Source organism: Neoarius graeffei, chromosome 5 (genome assembly GCF_027579695.1).
Source record: "Neoarius graeffei isolate fNeoGra1 chromosome 5, fNeoGra1.pri, whole genome shotgun sequence".
In the NCBI taxonomy this organism is placed as follows: domain Eukaryota; kingdom Metazoa; phylum Chordata; class Actinopteri; order Siluriformes; family Ariidae; genus Neoarius; species Neoarius graeffei.
The window spans coordinates 80,961,364-80,984,122 of NC_083573.1; positions in this window are offsets into that span (position 1 = coordinate 80,961,364).

A 22,759-nucleotide genomic window follows, 5' to 3' on the forward strand; every position below is an offset into this window, starting at 1 on the left:
CGGCTCCTCGAGAGGGGCTGGATTTTCCACTTCTCTGGAGTCGCCCATGGTGAGCGGCGGCGGGCTGGTGTGGGCTTGCTTATAGCTCCCCAGCTCAGCCGCCATGTGTTGGAGTTTACCCCAGTGAACGAGAGGGTCGCCTCTCTGCGCCTTCGGATTGGGGAGAGGGCTCTTGCTGTTGTTTGTGCCTATGGGCCAAATAGCAGTATAGAGTATCCGGCCTTCTTGGAGTCCCTGGGAGAGGTACTGAGGGGTGCTCAGACTGGGGACTCCATTGTGCTACTGGGGGACTTCAATGCTCACGTGGGCGATGACAGTGACACCTGGAGGGGTGTGGTTGGGAGGAACGGCCTCCCCGATCTGAACCCGAGTGGTGTTTTGTTATTGGACTTCTGTGCTAGTCACGGTTTGTCCATAACGAACACCATGTTCGAGCATAGGGGTGTCCATAAGTGCACGTGGCACCAGGACACCTTAGGTCGGAGGTCGATGATCGACTTTGTAGTCGTTTCATCTGATCTCTGGCCCTATGTCTTGGACACTCGAGTGAAGAGAGGGGCTGAGCTGTCAACTGATCACCACCTGGTGGTGAGTTGGATCCGCTGGCGGAGGAGGAAGCTGGACAGACCTGGCAGGCCCAAACGTATGGTGAGGGTCTGCTGGGAATGTCTGGCCGAGCACTCTGTTGGGGAGGTCTTTAACTCCCACCTCCGGGAGAGCTTTTCCCAGCTTCCGAGGGAGGCGGGGGACATTGCGTCTGAGTGGACCATGTTCTCTACCTCCATTGTGGACGCAGCTGTTCGGAGCTGTGGCCGCAAGGTCTCCGGTGCCTGTCGTGGCGACAATCCCCGAACCCGGTGGTGGACACCGGAAGTAAGGGATGCCGTCAAGCTGAAGAAGGAGTCCTATCGGGCCATGTTGACCTCCGGGACTCCTGAGGCAGCCGACGGGTATCGGCAGGCCAGGCGTGCTGCAGCTCGGGCAGTTGCGGAGGCAAAAACTCGGAACTGGGAGGAGTTCGGGGAGGCCATGGAGAAGGACTATCGGTCGGCCTCGAAGAAATTCTGGCAAACCGTCCGGCGCCTCAGGAGGGGGAAGCAGTACTCTGCCAACACTGTTTACAGTGCGGGTGGGGAGCTGTTGACCTCGACTGGGGACATTGTCGGGCGGTGGAAGGAATACTTTGAGGATCTCCTCAATCCCACCGTCATGTCTTCCACTGAGGAGACTGAGGCTGATGACTCAGAGGTGCACTCGTCCATTACCCAAGCCGAAGTCACTGAGGTGGTTTGCAAGCTCCTCGGTGGCAAGGCACCGGGGGTGGATGAGATCCGCCCTGAGTATCTCAAGTCTCTGGATGTTGTGGGGCTGTCTTGGTTGACACGCCTCTGCAACATCGCGTGGCGGTCGGGGACAGTGCCTCTGGAGTGGCAGACTGGGGTGGTGGTCCCTCTTTTTAAGAAAGGGGACCGGAGAGTGTGCTCCAATTATAGGGGAATCACACTTCTCAGCCTCCCAGGGAAAGTTTACTCCAGGGTACTGGAGAGGAGAATTCGACCAATAGTCGAACCTCGGATCCAGGAGGAACAATGCGGTTTTCGTCCTGGTCGCGGAACACTGGACCAGCTCTATACCCTTCATAGGGTGCTCGAGGGTTCATGGGAGTTTGCCCAACCAGTCCACATGTGCTTTGTGGATCTGGAGAAGGCATTCAACCGTGTCCCCCATGGTATTCTGTGGGGGGTGCTTCGAGAGTATGGGGTTCGGGGCTCTTTGCTAAGGGCTGTCCAGTCCCTGTACGAACGGAGCAGGAGTCTGGTTCGCATTGCCGGCAGTAAGTCAGACCTGTTCCCAGTGCATGTTGGACTCCGGCAGGGCTGCCCTTTGTCACCGGTTCTGTTCATAATTTTTATGGACAGAATTTCTAGGTGCAGCCAGGGGCCGGAAGGAATCCTGTTTGGGAACCACAGGATTTCATCTCTGCTTTTTGCGGATGATGTTGTCCTGTTGGCTTCTTCAAACCAGGACCTTCAGCATGCACTGGGGCGGTTTGCAGTCGAGTGTGAAGCGGCTGGGATGAGAATCAGCACCTCCAAGTCCGAGGCCATGGTTCTCGACCAGAAAAGGGTGGCTTGCCCTCTACAGGTTGGTGAAGAAGTCCTGCCTCAAGTGGAGGAGTTTAAGTATCTCGGGATCTTGTTCACGAGTGAGGGAAGGATGGAGCGTGAGATCAACAGGCGGATCGGTGCAGCCTCCGCAGTGATGCGGTCGCTTTACCGGTCCGTTGTGGTGAAGAAGGAGCTGAGCCAAAAGGCGAAGCTCTCAATTTACCGGTCGATCTACGTTCCGACTCTCACCTATGGTCATGAGCTTTGGGTAATGACAGAAAGAACAAGATCACGGATACAAGCGGCTGAAATGAGTTTCCTTCGCAGGGTGGCTGGGCGCTCCCTTAGAGATAGGGTGAGAAGCACAGTCACTCGGGAGGAGCTCGGAGTAGAGCCGCTGCTCCTCCACATCGAGAGGAACCAGCTGAGGTGGCTCGGGCATCTTTTTTGGATGCCTCCTGGACGCCTCCCTGGGGAGGTGTTCCAGGCATGTCCCCCCGGGAGGAGGCCCCGGGGAAGACCCAGGACACGCTGGAGGGACTATGTCTCTCGGGTGGCCTGGGAATGCCTCGGTGTTCTTCCCGAGGAGCTGGCCGAGGTGTCTGGGGAAAGGGAAGTTTGGGCTTCCATGCTTAGACTGCTGCCTCCGCGACCCGGTCCCGGATAAGCGGAAGAAGACGAGACGAGACGAGACAATCACCTCCAAAATTATTGCCAACACAACATTAAAATTAAATTTAAACAAAATTTCTTCCATAACAAAGTGTGTGTGTGGGGGGGGTATATATGAGGTGGCACATGTAAACATGTACAATCTCTTTGTTACTTATCAGCATGCTGTTAATTGTAAGTCTCATCTCATCTCATTATCTCTAGCCGCTTTATCCTTCTACAGGGTCGCAGGCAAGCTGGAGCCTATCCCAGCTGACTACGGGCGAAAGGCGGGGTACACCCTGGACAAGTCGCCAGGTCATCACAGGGCTGACACATAGACACAGACAACCATTCACACTCACATTCACACCTACGGTCAATTTAGAGTTACCAGTTAACCTAACCTGCATGTCTTTGGACTGTGGGGGAAACTGGAGCACCCGGAGGAAACCCACGCGGACACGGGGAGAACATGCAAACTCCACACAGAAAGGCCCTCGCCGGCCCCGGGGCTCGAACCCAGGACCTTCTTGCTGTGAGGCGACAGCGCTAACCACTACACCACCGTGCCGCCCTAATTGTAAGTCACTTTAGTAAATTAGTAGAACACAAAATTGACCTTAACTTCTCTATTTTTTCAGTTCAATTTTGTTCTTTTTTTGTTTTCCATAAATCATGTTGCAGGATTTATATATATATATATATATATATATATATATATATATATGGTCAGAAGTTTACATACAGTGACATGAATGCCATCTTGGATATGAATATGAATGTCATGGCAATATTTGGGCTTTCAGTAATTTCTTTGAACTGTTCTTTTTCTGTGGCAGAATGTACAACATACATCTTTAATTAAAAAAAAAAAACACTAGAACTTGGTGCACAAGTTTTAATTTTATTTGGGTTTCTGAAATCAACACTGGGTCCAAAATATGCATACAGCACACCTAATATTTGGGTAAAATGTCTCTTCACAAGATTCACCTTGACTAAACATTTTGTTTACCATGAACAAGCTTCTAGCAGAATTCTGGTTGAATATTTCACAACTTTTCAAGGTAGAATTGGTAGAGTACAATTATTATTATTTTTTTCTTTGCATGGACTCGACTTATAAGCACGGTCCATGTATTTTCAACAGGGTTGAAGTCAGGACTTGTTTTAAGCTTAATGTTAGCCTGCTTTATCTTCCACAACCAGTTCTGATGTGTGTTTGGGTTCATTATCCTGTTGTAACTCCTAAATCCCAAGTCGTGTTCAAGTTTCTGATGGTTTATGCTGAAGGATTCTGAGGTAGTCCTCCTTCTTCATTATTCCAGCCACTTTGTGCAATGAACCAGTTCCACTGGCAGCAAAACAGCTCCAGAGCATGATGATCCTACCACCACCAGTTGGTACAGTGTCCCTCTGTAAATGGTGGTCACTGTGGCCAAACAACTCAATCTTTGTCTCATGTGACCATACAGCTTTCCTCCAGAAGGCCTTTGTCCATGTGGTCAGCTTCAAACTTTAGTTAAGCTTGAAGGTGTCAATTTTGAGGCAGGGGGTTATTTCTTGGATAGCAGCCTCTTAGTCCATGGTGATGTAAAACTCACTGAACTGTAGACAATGATCCATCAGGTTACAGTTCATGGCAGGACTGCGCCATGGTGGTTCCCAGGTTGTTTCTGACCATCCAAACCAATTTCCTTTCAGCTGAGGGTGACAATTTGGGTTTTCCTGAAGCAAAGTGGCTTGGTAAAGTAACTACACCTCACAATAACTTGCATACAATTGTTTGAACTGATCTTGGAATTTACAGTTGTTTAGAAATGGCTCCAAGAGACATTCCAGAGTTGTGTACATCTGCGATCCTCTTTCTCAGATCTGCACTGAGCTCCTTGGACTTTCCCATTGTATTGTGTGTTGGTCAATCCAGTGAGTGCTGTCAACAAACCCTTTTTATGAAGACACAGAGGAGCTACCAGCTGTAGTCAATCATGATCACTAACAGGAAGTTAAGAGGCCTCGGCCTTGGCAAGATAAAAGACATTTTGGAAGCTTCAGTACCTCTGAATTAATAATCTAAGTGAGTGTATGTAAATTTTTGACCCAGTATGTATAATTTTGACCCTGTGTTGATTTCAGAAAACCCAAAGAAAATTAAAACGTGCACCAAATTCTAGTGTTTTTTTTTTTTTTTTTATTAAAGATGTATGCTGTACAATCATTCTGCCACGGAAAAAGAACAGTTCAAAGAAATTACTGAAAGCCCAAACATTGCCATGGCATTCATATCTAAAATGACATTCATGTCACTGTATGTAAACTTCTGACCATATATAGTGTGTGTGTGTGTGTGTGTGTGTGTGTGTAATTAGTAGCAGTATTTGTGTCAGTAACATCACTGAAAACCAGAGTTCATAGCAGCCTCCAAACATGGCCACTCCGGACTACACTTCCCAAGAGCAACAGTACCTCCTGTCACCAGAATTCTAATTACTTCACCTGTAGCCAATTACCACGCAATCACCAACCCCATATAAGCTCAGCAGTCACAAGCACTTCTCGTGAAGTATCGTTCTGTCTTGTACCTGACTTTACTAAGCCTTCTGTTTATCTAACTGATGTCCTGTTAAGACCTCTGTTCTTGTTTTCTCCTGACTTCGTCTTCTCATCTGCCCTGCACTGCACTGTTCACTGATCAATCGACCCACGCCTGTTTCCTGACTATGATTCCTGATCCACGTTTTGGCTTTGTCTGCAGTTTGTGCCACAGCTGCTCTCCTCTACGTTTGCATCTGTAAGTGCCTGCGATATAACAGGATACTTTGCCATCATGAATGCAGCAAAGGAAGCAACCAGCTGGATGTTGCAACTCACTGCTGTGGTGTCACAGGCCATCTTAACATGCCCCTCATCACCTGCCGATGCGCCTCGTTGCATTCCCCTGCCTAAAAAGTTCTCCGGGGAGGTTTCCAATTGCAAGGGCTTCCTTCTCCAATGTTCACTATATTTCTCCACCCTCACTGGAGTCACCGATGAGCACAGGATCTCCCAGTTCATCAGTCTTCTCATTGGTAAGGCTCTTCAGTGGGCAAGCATTGTATGGATGCACGGGGGTGAACACATTACATTCTATGACCGTTTTCTGGAGTTGTTCATGAGGGTGTTTGATCATCAACCTAAGGGTATAGTGGTCGGAGAGAGCCTACTGACAATACAACAGGAGAAAGGAGTGTTGCCGAATATGCACTGGATTTCTGCACCCTCACCACCGGTAGCAGTTGGAATGAGCCTGTCTTAAAAGCCATGTTTCAACAAGGGTTGCATCCAGAAATGCTCAGTGAGCTAGCCTGCCACGACAAACATCTCTCACTAGACTCTCTCATTGGTCTGGCCATTTGCTTGGCTCACCTCCTCTGCAAATGACCATCACTTCAACTGCCTCCAACCTCCTCTCCCAGCATGAACTCAGGAACTCCCATGGAGAGCTCCTGCATGCAACTATAGAAGTCAGAGAGGGAGAGAAGGATAAGAGAAGGCATCTGCTTCTACTGGGGAGAGATGGGTCATCAGATCTCAAGGTGCCCTACTCGGCCCCCACAGGATCGTCAGCCAAGCAAGGCTCCCAACCTTATTAACCAGCTGAGTCCAGAACCATTTCACAGCTCACAGTCTTTCCAAATACCAGTGTTATTAAAGCTATCAGACTCAACCCATGTACTTTCTGCCTTCATTGACTCAGGGGCTGAGGGAAACTTCATAAACAGTGTGATTGTACAGAGGTATCAACTCTCCACTCACCCTCTCCTACAACCTATCAAGCTAAAAGCCATTGATGGGGGACCCATAAGTGAAGGTCTAGTCTCAACACAAACAACTCCCCTCAAGATTCAAGTAGGAGCCATCCATATGGAACACATAACTCCGCTTGTCACCCCAACTTCCAATCATGATGTAATACTAGGATATCCATGGCTACATCTACATAACCTGCTGATCTCATGGCAACAATGGGACATCTTTCAGTGGTCACCTTCCTGTCTACAAACTGCCTGAAACTTCTCCAGATCATACTCTCTTCCACTTCAGTAGAGACCTCACAGCCTGATTCCCTTGACAATATCCTAGCCTGTTACCTGGATTTAATGGAGGTGTTCAGCAAAGGGAAAGCCTGTGGTCTCCTCACTTCTCCTATGACTGTGCCATCAACCTCCTCCCAGGTACGACTCCTTCACAAAACCTCATCTACCCTTTGTTGTTAGCAGAACAAGCAGCGATGGAGGAGTATGTGCAAGAAGCTCTGCAGCAGGTGTACATCCGAAATTCAACATCTCCAGCCTCAGCAGGGTTTTTCTACATCAAGAAGAAAGGAGGGGGTCTCTGGCCATGACTATTGAGGCCTGAACCAGATCACAGTAAAGCATCCCTATCCTCTTCCCTTGGTACCTTCAACTCTAGAACAACTCCGATCAGCTAAAATATTCTCCAAGCTCGACCTTCACAGCACTTACAACCTGGTCAGGCTCTGTAAGGGTGATGAGTGGAAGATGGCTTTTAGCACCATGGCAGGTCACTTCGAATATTTGGTCATACTGTATGGCCTCTCTTGCACACCCAATGTCTTCCAGTGTCTCATCAATGATGTGCTCAGGGACATGTCAGGGAGGTTCATAATCCCCTACATTGATGGCATCCTGATCTACTCCCTAGATGAAAGCACCCACCACGAGCACATCAGGTCCATCCTCTCTCACCTGCCCCAACACCACCTATACGTGAATGCTGAGAAATGCTAGTTTCATATCTGTCAGATCTTGTTCCTGGGATATGTCATCAGCTCGGAGGGAGTGAATATGGATCAAGCCAAAGTTGCTGCAGTAACATCATGGCCCACTCCCACCTCCATCAAGGAGCTTCAATGCTTTCTGGGGTTCGCCAACTTCTACCGCCACTTCATCCACAGCTTCAGCTTTGTCGTAGTTCCTCTCACTAGTCTTTTGAAGAAGGGACCCCGTCACCTCCACTGGAGTCCAGTGGCCAATCAGGCTTTCAACCAGCTGAAGGACACTTTCACCACAGACCCTATCCTTCAACACCCTGATCCTTCTAAGCCATTTATAGTGGAGGTGGATGCATCAGAAACAGGAGTCAGAGGGGTTCTATCACAGCGCCTTGGAGAACAACCCAAGTTGCATCCAATTGCTTTCTACTCAAAGAAAGTCGCATAGGCTGAGCAGAATGACTATATCGGGAATCGAGAGCTCCTGGCTGTCAAGCTGGCCCTGGAGGAGTGGAGACACTGGTTGGAGGGCCCAGCACACCCATTCACGATCCTGACAGACCATAAAAACCTGGAATATCTGAGGACAGCTAAACGGTTAAACTTCCATCAGGCTAGATGGGCCCTATTCTTCACCAGGTTTCAATTCACCATTTTCTATTGTCCAGGTTCCAAAAACACCAAGGCTGATGCACTTTCCAGAATTCACACATCCTCACCCAACCTTTCTGAACCCACTACTATCCTTCCACCCGAATGTTTTCTGCAAGCCATCACTTGGGATGTTGACAGAGAGATCAGGCAAGCTCAACCCACCAGCCCACCTGAAACTGCCCTCTGGGTTGTTTGCATGTTCCACCGAGACTTAGAAGCAAACTGATCACCTGGGCACACTCCTCTCCTGCCACCAGACATCCCAGCAGCCAACGCACCTGCCAACTCCTCAAACACAAGTATTGGTAGGAGAATATGATGACAGATATTAACCAGTGTATCTCCTCTTGCTCAGCCTGTGCCCAAGCCAAGATCCCCAGAGGTCCATATATATATATATATATATATATATATATATATATATATATATATATATATATATATATATAATATTAGTAGGCATCCTTCTATCTTGTAAGATCATTATCTTACAAGATAGAAGGATGCCTACTAATATATATATATATATGGACCTCTGGCACCATGGCAAAAAGTCAGTCCTGTGGAGAGCAGTGTTTGGAATGACTCAATAGTCCAATCCTTGCATGACAGTCCTTTCTGCACAAGTTACAAGCAAGCTTGGAGTGTGGGTTGGGGACCTGGGATTGCTCTCTCTGTTTACTCCATTGTCTTCTTTCCTCTGACTACTGGTAAAGCTTTTCTTAACCCCTTTTGAGACCTTCAAATATGGTGTGCTGCCAGCAACTGTGATCTTCAGCAAGTAACTCCCAGTTATTTGGGTTGATTCCTGTGAATTTCATATCACACTTGCAGATATCTTTGTAGCGCAGCACTGGGTGGCCTACTGGGTGGTGTCCTGTGGCCAGCTCTCTGTATATGATGCCCTTTATAATGTGTCCATCCTGTATACGATACACATGCCCCAGCCAGTGTAAATGGTGCTGGCAAAGGAGGAGATGTATACTCCAGGAACCAGCTTGTTGCAACATGGTAGTGTTGGTGACTTTGTCGAATCTGTCATAGGTAACGAAGGTGGAAGCTTTCAAGACGTTTCTCCTGTCTGGCATTAGTAGTCCAGATTTTGCAACCATAAAGCATGGTACTCAGAACACATGCCTGATAAACTTTGAGTTTGGTGTTTAATGTTAATTGGTTGCTTTCCCATACTCTCTTGCTCAGTTTTGCCAACATGCCTGTGGCTTTTGCAATGCATTTGTCAATTTCTCTGTCAAGGGACAGATTGTTGGTGATGATGGAGCCCAGATAAGTGAAGTGATCAGTGACTTCAAGCACTTCGTTATCAATTCTAATCGAGGGTGGTGCACGGATGTCCTGGCCCATAACGTTTGTCTTCTTAATGCTAATAGTTAGCCCAAACTCATTACAAGCATGAGCAAACTGATTGATCACTGATGTCAAACTGATGTCACAAAATTTTCTTCAGCTGAACACAGATAAAACAGAAGTAATTCTATTTGGGGAAAAAAGATGAAAGACTCAGGATTACCACTATTCTTGACACAAAGGGTATTAAAACAAAAGATATGGTTAAAAATCTTGGTGTTTTCATTGACAGTGAGCTAAACTTTGACAGTCACATGAAAGCAATCACTAAATCGGCATTTTATCACCTAAAGAACTTTTCCAAACTAAGAGGACTTATGTCAAAAAATGATCTGGAAAAACTTATAGGGGAGAGGGGGGTAAATTGAGCCAGTGGGTAAGTTGACCCACCCCCTGTATTAAGGCACTGGTACACCTTTAGAGTCATGTGATCAGAAATTCTACAATCACCATTCATTTGCTGTTCCATGTGAAGGAGAGATGTCCATGCTTGCGTGGTAAGTATGTTTTTTTCACAAAAATACATTTTTTGTTTGTCAAAGTAAATTTTTTACACATCAGATATAAAGGGTATTTTGCTAAAAGCAAATTTATCAAGGTCTAAAAACATATATCATACATGTTGATGGTTAGCTAGTGTATCAAATCATGGTGATAATTTAGCTAAAGATTAGCCTGATTAGCCAGAACAGGATGTTTTTTCCAAAATGGTGACTGTGGGGTAAAGTGAGCCAGTTGCCTTGGGTCAAATTGAGCCACTGGTTCAACTTACCCCACCTTGAGCCACTAGTTATTTTAATCCTAAAAAGTCTGAAAATGGCATTTGTACGATTTCTATGACTTTAAATGACCTTTATATTGTAAACATTATAGCCATCATGCCAAGAACATACAAAAGGAAGACAAACTGGGCCTCAACACCTCTTGAAGAGATGGAGCGAGCTGCTGCTGAGGTCAAGTCTGGAGGGTCCATAAGAGCATATAACAGAGACATCTTTCCTGATGCAGAGTTTGAGCCCTCAATGGTGTCAGACAGGCCAAACCCTACAGCAGATGATACACCCACTGCCTCAACCTCCATGTCTGCAGACCTGGCTCCATCAACCTCTACCCCAGCATGTGCATCACCAGATGATACAGATATGAGTCCAAGTCACCCTGCGCATGTGTCTCCAGATGAAATCCTGCCCTTACCCAGAAATCCACATCCCAGGGCAAAGACAAAGCGAAAGCGTGTAAAGACAAGAGTCCTCACCGACACACCTGAGAAGCAGGCAATCGAAAGGGCTTATGAAGAAAGAAAAAATAAACTGCAGGGCAGAAGCAAAAAGCTCAAGAAGAAACAAACAAAAAAGAAAATCATGGTGAGCAGCGGCTCTGAGGAAAGTGATGTTCCCATCCCATTTGATGACATGTCCGATTATGAGAGCTCTGAGGATGAGACAAGCGAACCAAGCACCAGAGATCTGTTAGTTGGCGACTTTGTTATTGTTAAGTTTGAAGCCAAAACCAGAAGCTACAATTACATTGGCATGGTGGAAAAACTAGAGAATGATGAAGTGACTGCAAGGTTTCTGAGAAGAATCCGGGGAAGCACTGCCAATGAGAAACCCACTTTCGCTTTCAAGGAAAATGATGTGGCACTTTTTCCACAAAGTGATGTGCTGAAGAAGTTACCTCAACCTCAAAAGGCAGGAGGAACTGCACGGAGGCAACAGCACTTCATATTTCCTTGTAGCGTTGAAGGTTGGAATGTGGAATAATTAGTTGTTGAGTAAGAAAAACAAAGCCTTGTTCAATAAAGAATGTTAGGTCAAGTTAAAGAATTTAAAAAAGTTAAAGAAGTTAGAAAAGGTTTTGCATACACTGTTGTTATTTTTGTGTCTGCACTGTATTAAAATATTTAGAACAATACCCTTGCATTATCTATTTATTTATTATTTTAAGTAAAGCTCGAGTTTTACACGAGAAAAAAACTGCATTGGTCACTTTACCCCCAGGTGGCTCAATTTACCCACTTAGATGGCTCAACTTACCCTTAAGGTGGGGGAAGTTGAGCCATCACACCACTTTTTTTTGATAAGTCATTTTTTCATTATCGTTTGTCATAGATACATACTTGCCATTTCTATTTACAGCACACATCCTGGACTATATGTGGGTGGTTTTGTTTTTGTGCTATAACATTTTTCCTTGCTGAGAAGACAGCATTAGTAAGAAATGGCTCAATTTACCCCACTCTCCCCTACATGCCTTCATCTCTAGTAGGGTTGACTACTGCAATGGCCTTTTCACAGGCCTGCCAAAAAAGACCATCAAACGACTTCAGGTGATTCAAAATGCAGCAGCTAGGGTTCTCACACGAACAAAAAGAACAGAGCACATTACTCCAATTCTAAGGTCCCTTCACTGGCTTCCAGTAAGCTACAGAATTGACTTTAAAGCTTTGCTGCTGGTGTGCAAATCTCTAAATGGTACAGGGCCCAATTACCTCTCTGATATGTTGCAGCAGCCTAACCCAATCAGATCTACCAGATCGCAGCAGCAAAATTTACTGGTAAAACCTGTTGTTAAAACAAAGTGTGGTGAAGCAGCTTTTAGCTACTATGCAGTACAGCTATGGAACCAACTCCCAGAGGACATTAAAAATGCTCCTGCTGTTGGCAGCTTCAAATCTAGATTAAAGACCAAGCTGTTTTCAGATGCTTTCTGCTAACTGATAAATATCATCATCTTTACATGTTTTAAACTTTACTTAACTTTTACAGTCTTTTTTGAACTTTACTTAACTTTTATTCTATTTTATTCTGCTGTTTTTACTGAAATTTTACTTCATTTTATTATTTTATTTCTACTGTTGTTTAATTCTTATTTTTTTCTCTCTTCTTCCCCTTTTATTTTATGTAATTTTATTTTGTATTGTTTACTGTTTTGCCTTTACCTCTGTAAAGCACATTGAACTGCCACTGTGTATGAAATGTGCTATATAAATAAACTTGCCTTGCCTTGCCTTGATCAGGGTTTGGAGGCCCTCTTCCATGTGCGAGGTCAGGGCAGCCTCATTGGCAAACAACATTTCTCTAATGAGCACTGTGCGCACTTTTGTCTTGGCCCTCAGATGTGCCAAGCTGAATAACCTTCTGTCACTTCTGGTATGTAGATGGACACCCTGTGAGGAGTGTTTGAAAGAGAAGTCAAGCAGCAGCGAAAAGAAGATACCGAACAGAGTTGGTGCAAGTACACAGTCTTGTTTCATCCCACTCTGAATTGCAAAGGGTTCTGAAACTTCACCATCATAGATTACCACACCCTGCATGTCTTCCTAGAAAGAAATAATTATGCTGAGCAACTGTGGAGGACAGCCAGTCTTCATCAACAGTTGGAACAGACCTTTCCTACTCACGAGATCAAATGCCTTTGTGAGGTCAATGAAGGTAATGTATAATGTCTGTGAAGATTCTCAGTCATCCAGGTCATAGTAAACTGTGGGTGGTAAAAGAGAGCAACTGGACTTGCTTGAAGATTCTGAAGATGTTTCACCTCTCATCCTAAAGGCTTCTTCAGTTCTGTCTGACTAATAGGGAGTATCAGGTATTTATCCTCTCATGGATGAAAAGCAATCCTAAGGTGTCGTTGAGTCATCCTGTTGGTGTGGGTCACTGGGGGCTGGGTGTGAACGGCCTAGAGAGTTGTTGGGGTGATCAATGGATTGTTGGTTCTCTCTGTCCTCCTGTGAGTCACTGAAAACAGCTGGATTTTGGTGTGCATTCAGTTGTCTGGGAAGTGTGGCAAGGACTGCATTGTAGGTGGCTGATAAATGATGTCTTAGACCACCACCTCTGTTCAGTGATTGCCATTCCAGGTTGACAAAAATGGCTTCCTTAACTCCTTGCTCATACCAACGATCCTCTCTGGCTAAAATGCGTATGTTGCAATCCTGAAATGAGTGTCCTTTGTTGTTAAGATGAAGATAGACAGCAGAGTCCTGGCCTGAGGAACTGGCTCTCCAATATTGACTCATGTGCCTGTGAAGCGGTTTTGTTTCCCCAATATACGAGACCATGCATTCCTCACTGCACTGAATTGCATACACTACCTTGTCCTGTTTGTGTCTGTCTATTCTGTCCTTAGGGTGGACCAGTTTCTGCTTCAGGGTGTTACTGGGTCTGAAATGTACCAGAATGTTGTGTTTGTAGAAGATCCTCCTGAGTTTCTCAGATAGACCAGAAATGTAGGGAATGACAATGTTCTTACGTTTGTTGCTGTTATCCTCCTTCTCCATTATGTTCCTTTTTCTGTGCTTGAAGAAAGCCCAGTTGGGATACCCGCAGTTCTGAAGTGCTTTCTTGATGCAGGTATCCCAACTGGGCTTTCTTCAAGAGCAAAAAAAATGAACATAATGGACAAGAAGGATAACAGGAACAAACACGAGAACATTGTCATTCCCTTCTCTAGGCCATTCACACCCAGCCCCCAGTGACCCACACCAACAGAATGACTCAACGGCACCTTCATTGCTTTCATACATGAACGGATAAATACCTGATACTCCCTATTAGTCAGACAGAACTGAAGAAGCCTTTCAGATGAGAGGTGAAACTTCTTCAAGAATCTTCAAGCAAGTCCAGTTGCTCTCTTTTACCACCCACAGAGATGTATAATGGCATTTGCTGTTCTCGACATTTCTCCTGGAGTTGACAGATAGAGAAAATCATGTCTATTGTGGATCTTTTAGCCCTAAAACCACACTGAGATTCTGGGTAAATGTGTTCAGCCAGAACTTGGAGACGTGTCAAGACCACACGGGCAAAGATTTTGCCAACTATGCTCAGCAAGGAGATACCCTGATAGTTATTACAATCACTGCGGTCACCCTTGTTCTTGTACAGGGTTACTATTTTTGCATTACACATGTCACAGGGTACCTTGCCTTCTCTCCAACAAAGAAGCAAGAGCTCATGAAATGGTTCCAGCAGGGCTGGTTTTCCACATTTGATGATATCTGATGGAATACTATCCTCACCTGATGCTTTACCACTGGACTGGGCATCAATGGCTTTACTAAGCTCTTCCACAGTGGGTTTGAAGTCCACTTCCTCCAAGACAGGAAGGTCTTCAAAGCTGTCAAGTGCTTTCTGAGAGACTGAGTTTTCTCTGGAGTAAAAGTCTAGATAATGTTCGACCCATCGACCCATTTGCTTGTTTCTGTCAGGAATCACCTCCCCTGTTTTAGCTTTCAGGGGTGCAGTCTTCATGGTTGTTTTGCCTGTTGCTTGCTTAATACCCTCATACATGCTTCTGGTGTTACCAGAGTCTGAGACATGCTGGATATTGTCTGTGAGTTGAAGCCAGCAGATGTTTGTACAGCAACGAGCAGTTTGCTGGGCCTTGCTACAAGCGGCTTTCAATGCTTGTAGGTTTTGCTGACTAGGGTCACGCTTGTAATGGATCAGTGCAGCATGCTTGGCATCAATGACTGGTTCTAACACAGAGATGCTAGCTTCAAACCAGTCAATATTCTTGCATATTTTATTGCCATAAGTCTTGGCTGCAGCGCTGCAGACGGTGTTCTGAAGAGATTTCCATCTTTCTTCCATGTCGAGCGGTTGGTCATTGGTCAGAGACTCCTTAAGCTGTTCTGTGAACTCCAGGTTTTTGTCAGGGTAAGCCATCCTGCTGATGTTAATTTTCGGATTACATTTTTTTCTTGGAATGATAAAGTTTCTTTGGTTTTAGCTTTGCCTTTGAGACAACCAGAGAGTGGTCAGTGTCACAATTGGCACTGTGGTATGCTCTGGTATTGTGGACATTGTTTAGAGACTCGCGTCTAGTAATAAAGTCAAGCTGATGCCAATGATTCGACCTAGGATGTCTCCAAAATGCTTTATGGCCTGACTTGTTCTCGAAGTAAGTGTTTGTCACACACAGGTTGTGGTAGCAGCAAAGCTGCAGGAGCCTCTGGCCATTGTCATTCATTTTCCCTATGCCATGATGACCTAATACGTTTAGCCAGCATTCGTGATCTGTACCCACCCTTGCACTGAAATCACCCATAAGAAAGAGATGCTCTGTTGCTGAGATTCTTTTGATAACGCTGTCTAGATGTTCATAGATCTTTGGCTTCAGGTACAGTGGTGCTTGAAAGTTTGTGAACCCTTTAGAATTTTCTATATTTCTGCATAAATATGATCTGAAACATCATTAGATTTTAAAATAATTTCTAAAAGTAGATAAAGAGAACCCAGTTAAACAATGTAGAATATTTATGTAATGTTGTGGACCAGTTTAAATAATATGTGTTTCCCCACGTACCTGTTAGCAGTGAACACTAGAGTGCGCATGCACGTAAAAGACCACATTCTAGAATCAGTTACCAGTTCCATGCCATGAAGTCAGGCTGCATATCTGTAATGCTCTGAGATGATGACCAAGTAAAGTTCAACACGGAATCCTGAACCCAGTTTCTCATATCATTTATTCAACATGATATTCAACATGGTGCCAGAAGATGTGGTTACTTCAGCTCTGCCAACGGTGTGGTAAGGCGAAAGTTTTCTTAGCGCTTCATAGACATAGCAAGCAATCAACCAGCTAGTGTTGTTCAGCTATCATAGCAAAGGCTAGTCAACATAATGTCAACGACCATGGCAGAAGGATTCCGTAGACCAGAACCATTGACTTTTAATGGAAACATTGCCGAGAAATGGCGTGTGTTCGAGCAGGAATACAATATATTCATTGCAGCTGCTCATTCAGATAAGGATGCCAGAACCAGAGCGTTCATCCTGCTAAACTTAGCTGGCTCGGAAGCCATCGAGCAGGAACATGCTTTTGTTTATGCACCTGCTGTGTATACGGGGGAAGGAGAGACCAGACGGCCCATGGCCAGAGCAGAATCGAGGGAAGATCCGGAATGCCTCAAACGAAAATTCCGCAAACTATGCAATCCGCAAATGAACATAACCATGGAAAGGCACAAGTTTAATACTAGAAACCAATGACCAGATAAAACAATAGAGTTGTATGTGAGTTACTTGAAAAACAAAGCAGCGAGCTGCAGATTTGGCCAGCTCAAAGACGAGCTTATCAGAGACAGACTCGTCTGTGGCATAACCAGCGACAGCATGAGAAAGCAACTGCTTCGTGACAGTGACTTAACATTAACCAAAGCAATTGAAATGTGCCAAATTTATGAACAGACAGATCAACACACAAAAGCTCTAGCAGCCCCAAAACTAGCAGCAGCGAATGTGGACAGTTTGCATCACAAAATTAAGAAAAGACAACCACAGAAATTTAAGACAAAGCCAAGCAATGAACAGAGCACTACACAACCAAAGACTATAACTAACTACAACAATTGTGGAGGCAACCATGAGGCAAAAAGAGATAAATGCCCTGCGTATGGCCAACAATGTCACAAAAGCAAAAAACGCAATCACTTTCAACATTGCTGCAGGTCATCACACACAAATGGATTCAAAAAGAGATCAGTGAACCAGGTTGAGATGCAACCACCCAGCAGTGATGAGGAAATGTTCTATGTGAATGGAGTGGATGTAGACACTGTTGATTCCCGTCTTCTGCACAGGAATAACATATTCACCACAGTGCATGTCAATAGAAGACCAGTCGAGCTCAAAGTTGACACCGGTGCCAAGTGCAATGTCATGCCAGCCGACCTCTTGGCACAACTGGGACAAAGTGGACGGCTCCAGCCATCTCAGGGAACCAAACTGGTGGCATATGGAGGTGAGGAAATTCACACAGCAGGTTCAGCTACACTCTCATGCTACTCTGCAGGCAAGGAATACCCCCTGCAATTCTACATAGTAAAACGAGGCGTGCAACCTCTACTTGGCCTACCAGACTGTCTACGCTTAGACTTAATCACACTGAACAAAGAAGTCCATCACATAGACATTGGTGACATAAAAGAATTCTCAAAGCAGATTTTCTCAGAGTATGCTGACCTCTTCAAAGACAAACTTGGCAAGCTCCCAGTCACCTACTCAATGAAAATAGACCCAGAGGTCCAGCCAGTTGTAAAGACTGCACGCAAAATCCCAGTACCAATGCAAGACAAGGTTAAAGCAGAGTTAACCTGGATGGTCAATTTAGGCGTGATCACTCCTGTCACTGAGCCTACAGAATGGGTGTCGTCTATGGTGGCAACCCATAAGAAAAATTCAGATGACATCAGACTCTGTATCGATCCAAGGGATCTAAACAAGGCACTGAAACGCCCGCATCACCCTATGCGCACCATAGAGGAAGTGGCCGCACAAATGCCAAAGTCAACAGTCTTCTCTGTCCTAGATGCGAAATGCTCCTTTTGGCAGACAGTGCTTGACCACAAGTCCTCCATGCTCATGACTTTCAGCTCTCCATTTGGCAGATTCCGATTTCTCAGAATGCCATACGGAATCAACTCAGCCAGCAAGGTGTTCCAGCGTGCCATGGAGCAGATCTTCGCCGGGTACCCCTGCGCTGTGATCGTTGATGACATAATCATTGGTGGGAGAGATATGAAAGAGCATGAGGAGAACCTCAGAAAGGTACTTGACTGTGTGAGGAAAGTCAAACTGAGACTCAACCCCTCGAAGTGCAAATTCGGCTTGAAAGAAGTGTGCTACATTGGACATGTTTTCACAAGCGAGGGATTGAAGCCTGATCTGGCCAAGACCAAGGCGATCAATGAAATGCCCATACCTGAGAATGTCTCAGCCCTCCAGTGCTTCTTAGATATGATTAATTACTTAGGAAAGTTCATTCCCAACTTCAGTGAGCTCTCAGCCCCACTTCACGAGCTGACATGCAAAGACATCCAGTGGTGCTGGCTAAAGCAGCATCAAGATGCATTCGATGCTTTGAAAAAGAGCCTGACCAGTCCACCCACTCTTAGCTACTATGATGTCCGGAAACCTGTCACACTTACCTGTGATGCTTTGCAGTACGGACTCGGTGCAGCATGCCTTCAGGAAGGTGCCCCGATCGCCTACTCCTCTTGTACCCTGACACAGACGGAGATGCGCTATGTGCAGATCGAGAAGGAGCTGCTTGCAGTCATCTTTGCATGCTCCAAATTCAATGACTACATCTATGGGAAGCAGATCCAGATTGAAACTGATCATCAGCCATTAGTCACAATCCTCAACAAGCCCATACACTCAGCTCCAGCCAGATTGCAGCGCATGATGCTGAGACTGCAAAAGTACAACTTTCAGATTGTGTACAAGAAAGGGTCACTGATGTATCTCGCTGACACTCTGTCACGTGCTCCCACAACCTTGACAGACCAGCACAGCAATGAAACAGCGGACTACAAGGTCATGTCGATCCAGCACATCTCCTCCACGAGGCTGAATGAACTGAGAGAACATACTGCCTCTGATCCAGATCTACAGAAGCTGAGCACAGTCATCATGAGGGGCTGGCCTCACAGACAAACTCAGCTGCCCACAGAGATTCGTCAATACTACCCGTTTCGAGATGAACTCACCATTGAAGATGGTATCGTCATGAAAGGCCCGAAGACAGTGATCCCCAAGTCATTGCAAAAGGACTACATCGCTATTCTTCACAGAGGGCACCCAGGCACAGAATCCACCAAGCGCCGTGCTCGTGGCATAGTGTTCTGGCCCTCCATGACTGAAGACATTGAGCAGGAAACAACTGCATGTCCGGTATGCAACAGCACAAGGCCGCACCAACCCAAAGAGCCACTCAAGCTACATCCAGTGCCAGACTTACCTTGGTCAACCGTCACCACTGATATCTTCGAGTGGAATGGCAAACACTACCTAGTTGTAGTTGACTCTTACTCAGGTTGGTTTGAGATAGACTTGCTTCCTGACCTAACAACCAACACTGTCATCACAAAGCTCAAAAGACACTTTTCAGTTCACGGCTGCCCGCACAAAGTGCTGTCAGACAATGGCGCCCAGTTTTCCAGCCAACGCTTCACAGACTTTGCCCTGGCCTGGGACTTCGTTCACGTAACAAGTAGCCCAGAATATCCACAGGCCAATGGTCTGGCTGAGTGTGCCATTCGCAGTGCCAAGCAGTTGATGGAAAAGTCAAAGAGAGATGGAACAGATGTCTTTCTAAATCTACTCAATCTTCGCAATGTGCCACGCGATCACACACTAGGCTCTCCAGCTGAAAGGCTGATGTCAAGGCAGACATGCACCACCCTTCCTGTGTGCAAACAACTGTTAGCCCCAACACCCAAAAGCAACACTGTTGTCAAGGCAAGCCTAGTATGTAAGCGCCATGCACAAAAGCAGTACTATGACAAGTCCAGCAGAGCCCTCCGTCCTCTACTGCCAGGTGAGGTAGTGAGAATGCAGACACGTCATGGACACGATTGCCTAGGGACTGTCAAGGAAGTCTGCAAGGAACCCAGATCATACATCATCCAATCAGAAGGAGGCGAGTACAGGCGGAACCGCAGGCATGTCCTCCCGGTCTCTGAACCACCTCCACAGCACAGAGATCTCCACGACGACTCTCCTGTGGACCAGCCATCACCCACCTGTCCTCAACAGCAGTCTCCGAGACCTGTGCAACACACTGAGGAACAGACACTTACCCGCACACACAATTCATCACAGGCTCCTGTCCAGTCTCCCCATCGCCCTGCAAGTAATACTTACGTCACACACTCTGGGAGCGTTTGCAAGCCAAACCCCAAGTATGACCACTAGGAGATGGACTAAAAAAAAAAAGAAGAAGAAAATTGTGATGTGATGTGAAAAAAAAACTGATGTACACTGTATGCAATTTAATGATTTGAGGATGATTTATGATTTGATGTTGACAAGGTGAAATTCTGACTATGATGTTATTACCACTGAGACAGGTAAAGGTTTGAAATGAGTTAATGGCATTATTAATGGTTAATTTTCAAGCTATAGTGGCATAGATTTGAATCATTTGTCTCTGCATTATACCGAAGGTGTTATTTTCTGTTTACACAGCCTTAAGCTAAAGAAAGGGGATGTAGAACATTTATGTAATGTTGTGGACCAGTTTAAATAATATGTGTTTCCCCACGTACCTGTTAGCAGTGAACACTAGAGTGCGCATGCACGTAAAAGACCACGTTCTAGAATCAGTTACCAGTTCCATGCCATGAAGTCAGGCTGCATATCTGTAATGCTCTGAGATGATGACCAAGTAAAGTTCAACACGGAATCCTGAACCCAGTTTCTCATATCATTTATTCAACATGATATTCAACAAACAAATGAGACAAAAATATTATACTTGGTCATTTATTTATTGAAGAAAATGATCCAATATTACATATCTGTGAGTGGCAAAAGTATGTGAACCTTTGCTTTCAGTATCTGGTGTGACCCCCTTGTGCAGCAATAACTGCAACTAAATGTTTCTGGTAACTGTTGATCAGTCCTGCACACCAGCTTGGAGGAATTTTAGCAAATTCCTAGGTACAGAACAGCTTCAAATCTAGAATGTTGATAGGTTTCCTCACATGAACTGCTCGCTTCAGGTCCTTCCACAACATTTCAGTTGGATTAAGGTCAGGACTTTGACTTGGCCATTCCAAAACATTAACTTTATACTTCTTTAACCATTGTTTGGTAGAACGATTTGTGTGCTTAGGGTCATTGTCTTGCTGCATGACCCACCTTCTCTTGAGATTCAGTTCATGGACAGATGTCCTGACATTTTCCTTTAGAATTTGCTGGTATAATTAAGAATTCATTGTTCCAACAATGATGGCAAGCCGTCCTGGCCCAGATGCAGCAAAACAGGCCCAAACCATGATACTACCACCACCATGTTTCACAGATGGGATAACATTCTTATGCTGGAATGCAGTGTTTTCCTTTCTCCAAACATAATGCTTCTCAGTTAAACCAAAAACTTCTATTTTGGTCTCATCCATCCACAAAACATTTTTCCAATAGCCTTCTGGCTTGTCCACGTGATCTTTAGCAAACTGCAGACAAGCAGCAATGTTCTTTTTGGAGAGCAGTGGCTTTCTCCTTGCAACCCTGCCATGCACACCATTGTTGTTCAGTGTTCTCCTGATGATAAACTCATGAACATGAACATTAGCCAATGTGAGAGAGACCTTCAGTTGCTTAGAAGTTATCCTGGGGTCCTTTGTGACCTCGCTGACTATTACACGCCTTGTTCTTGGAGTGATCTTTGTTAGTTGACCACTCCTGGGAAGGGTAACAATGGTCTTGAATTTCCTCCATTTGTACATAATCTGTTTGACTGTGGATTGGTGGAATCCAAACTCTCTAGTGATTTTTTTTTACCTTTTCCAGCCTGATGAGCATCAACAACGCTTTTTCTGAGGTCCTCAGAAATCTCCTTTGTTTGTGCCATGATACACTTCCACAAACATGTGTTGTGAAGATTAGACTTTGATAGATCCCTGTTCTTTAAAGAAAACGGTGCTCACTCACACTTGATTGTCATGCCACTGATTGAAAACACCTGCCTCTAATTTCACCTTCAAATTAACTGCTAATCCTAGAGTTTCACATACTTTTTCCACTCACAGATATGCAATATTGGATCATTTTCCTCAAGAAATAAATGAGCAAGGATAATATTTTTTGTCTCATTTGTTTAACTGGGTTCTCTTTATCTACTGTTTTGACTTGTATGAAAATCTGATGTTGTTTTAGGTCATATTTATGCAGAAATATAGAAATTTCTAAAGGGTTCACAAATTTTCAAGTACCACTGTAAGGCTGTAAGTGTTGGTATTGGTTGGAGAATGTAATTATGATCCGGCAGCTATTTACACCGGATCCAGTGTAAATAGCTGCCAGAGCGCGCTCTGGCTTGCTCCCCCTCAAATTAAGCAGCGCACTCCGGGAAGCCGGAGCGCGCTGCTTAATTTGAGGGGGAGCAAGCCGGAGCGCGCTCCGGCAGCTATTTACACTGGATCCGGTGTAAATAGCTGCCGGATCATAATTACAGTAAACTAGTAAATACAGTAAAAGAAAAACTTGAGACTGAAAGGTTTTAACAGTCATCCAAATGACTGAACGTAAACATTGCTACAGTAACATACTAGCTACTATGTTGTTGACATTAGCTAGTGCTAACAGCTAGCTGCTAGTACACTGCTACAACACAGACACCGACCCTAATAATACAGTTCTTGGTCATTGCCTGGTAACAGCAAATTTATAACGGGCCATGTCTCAAC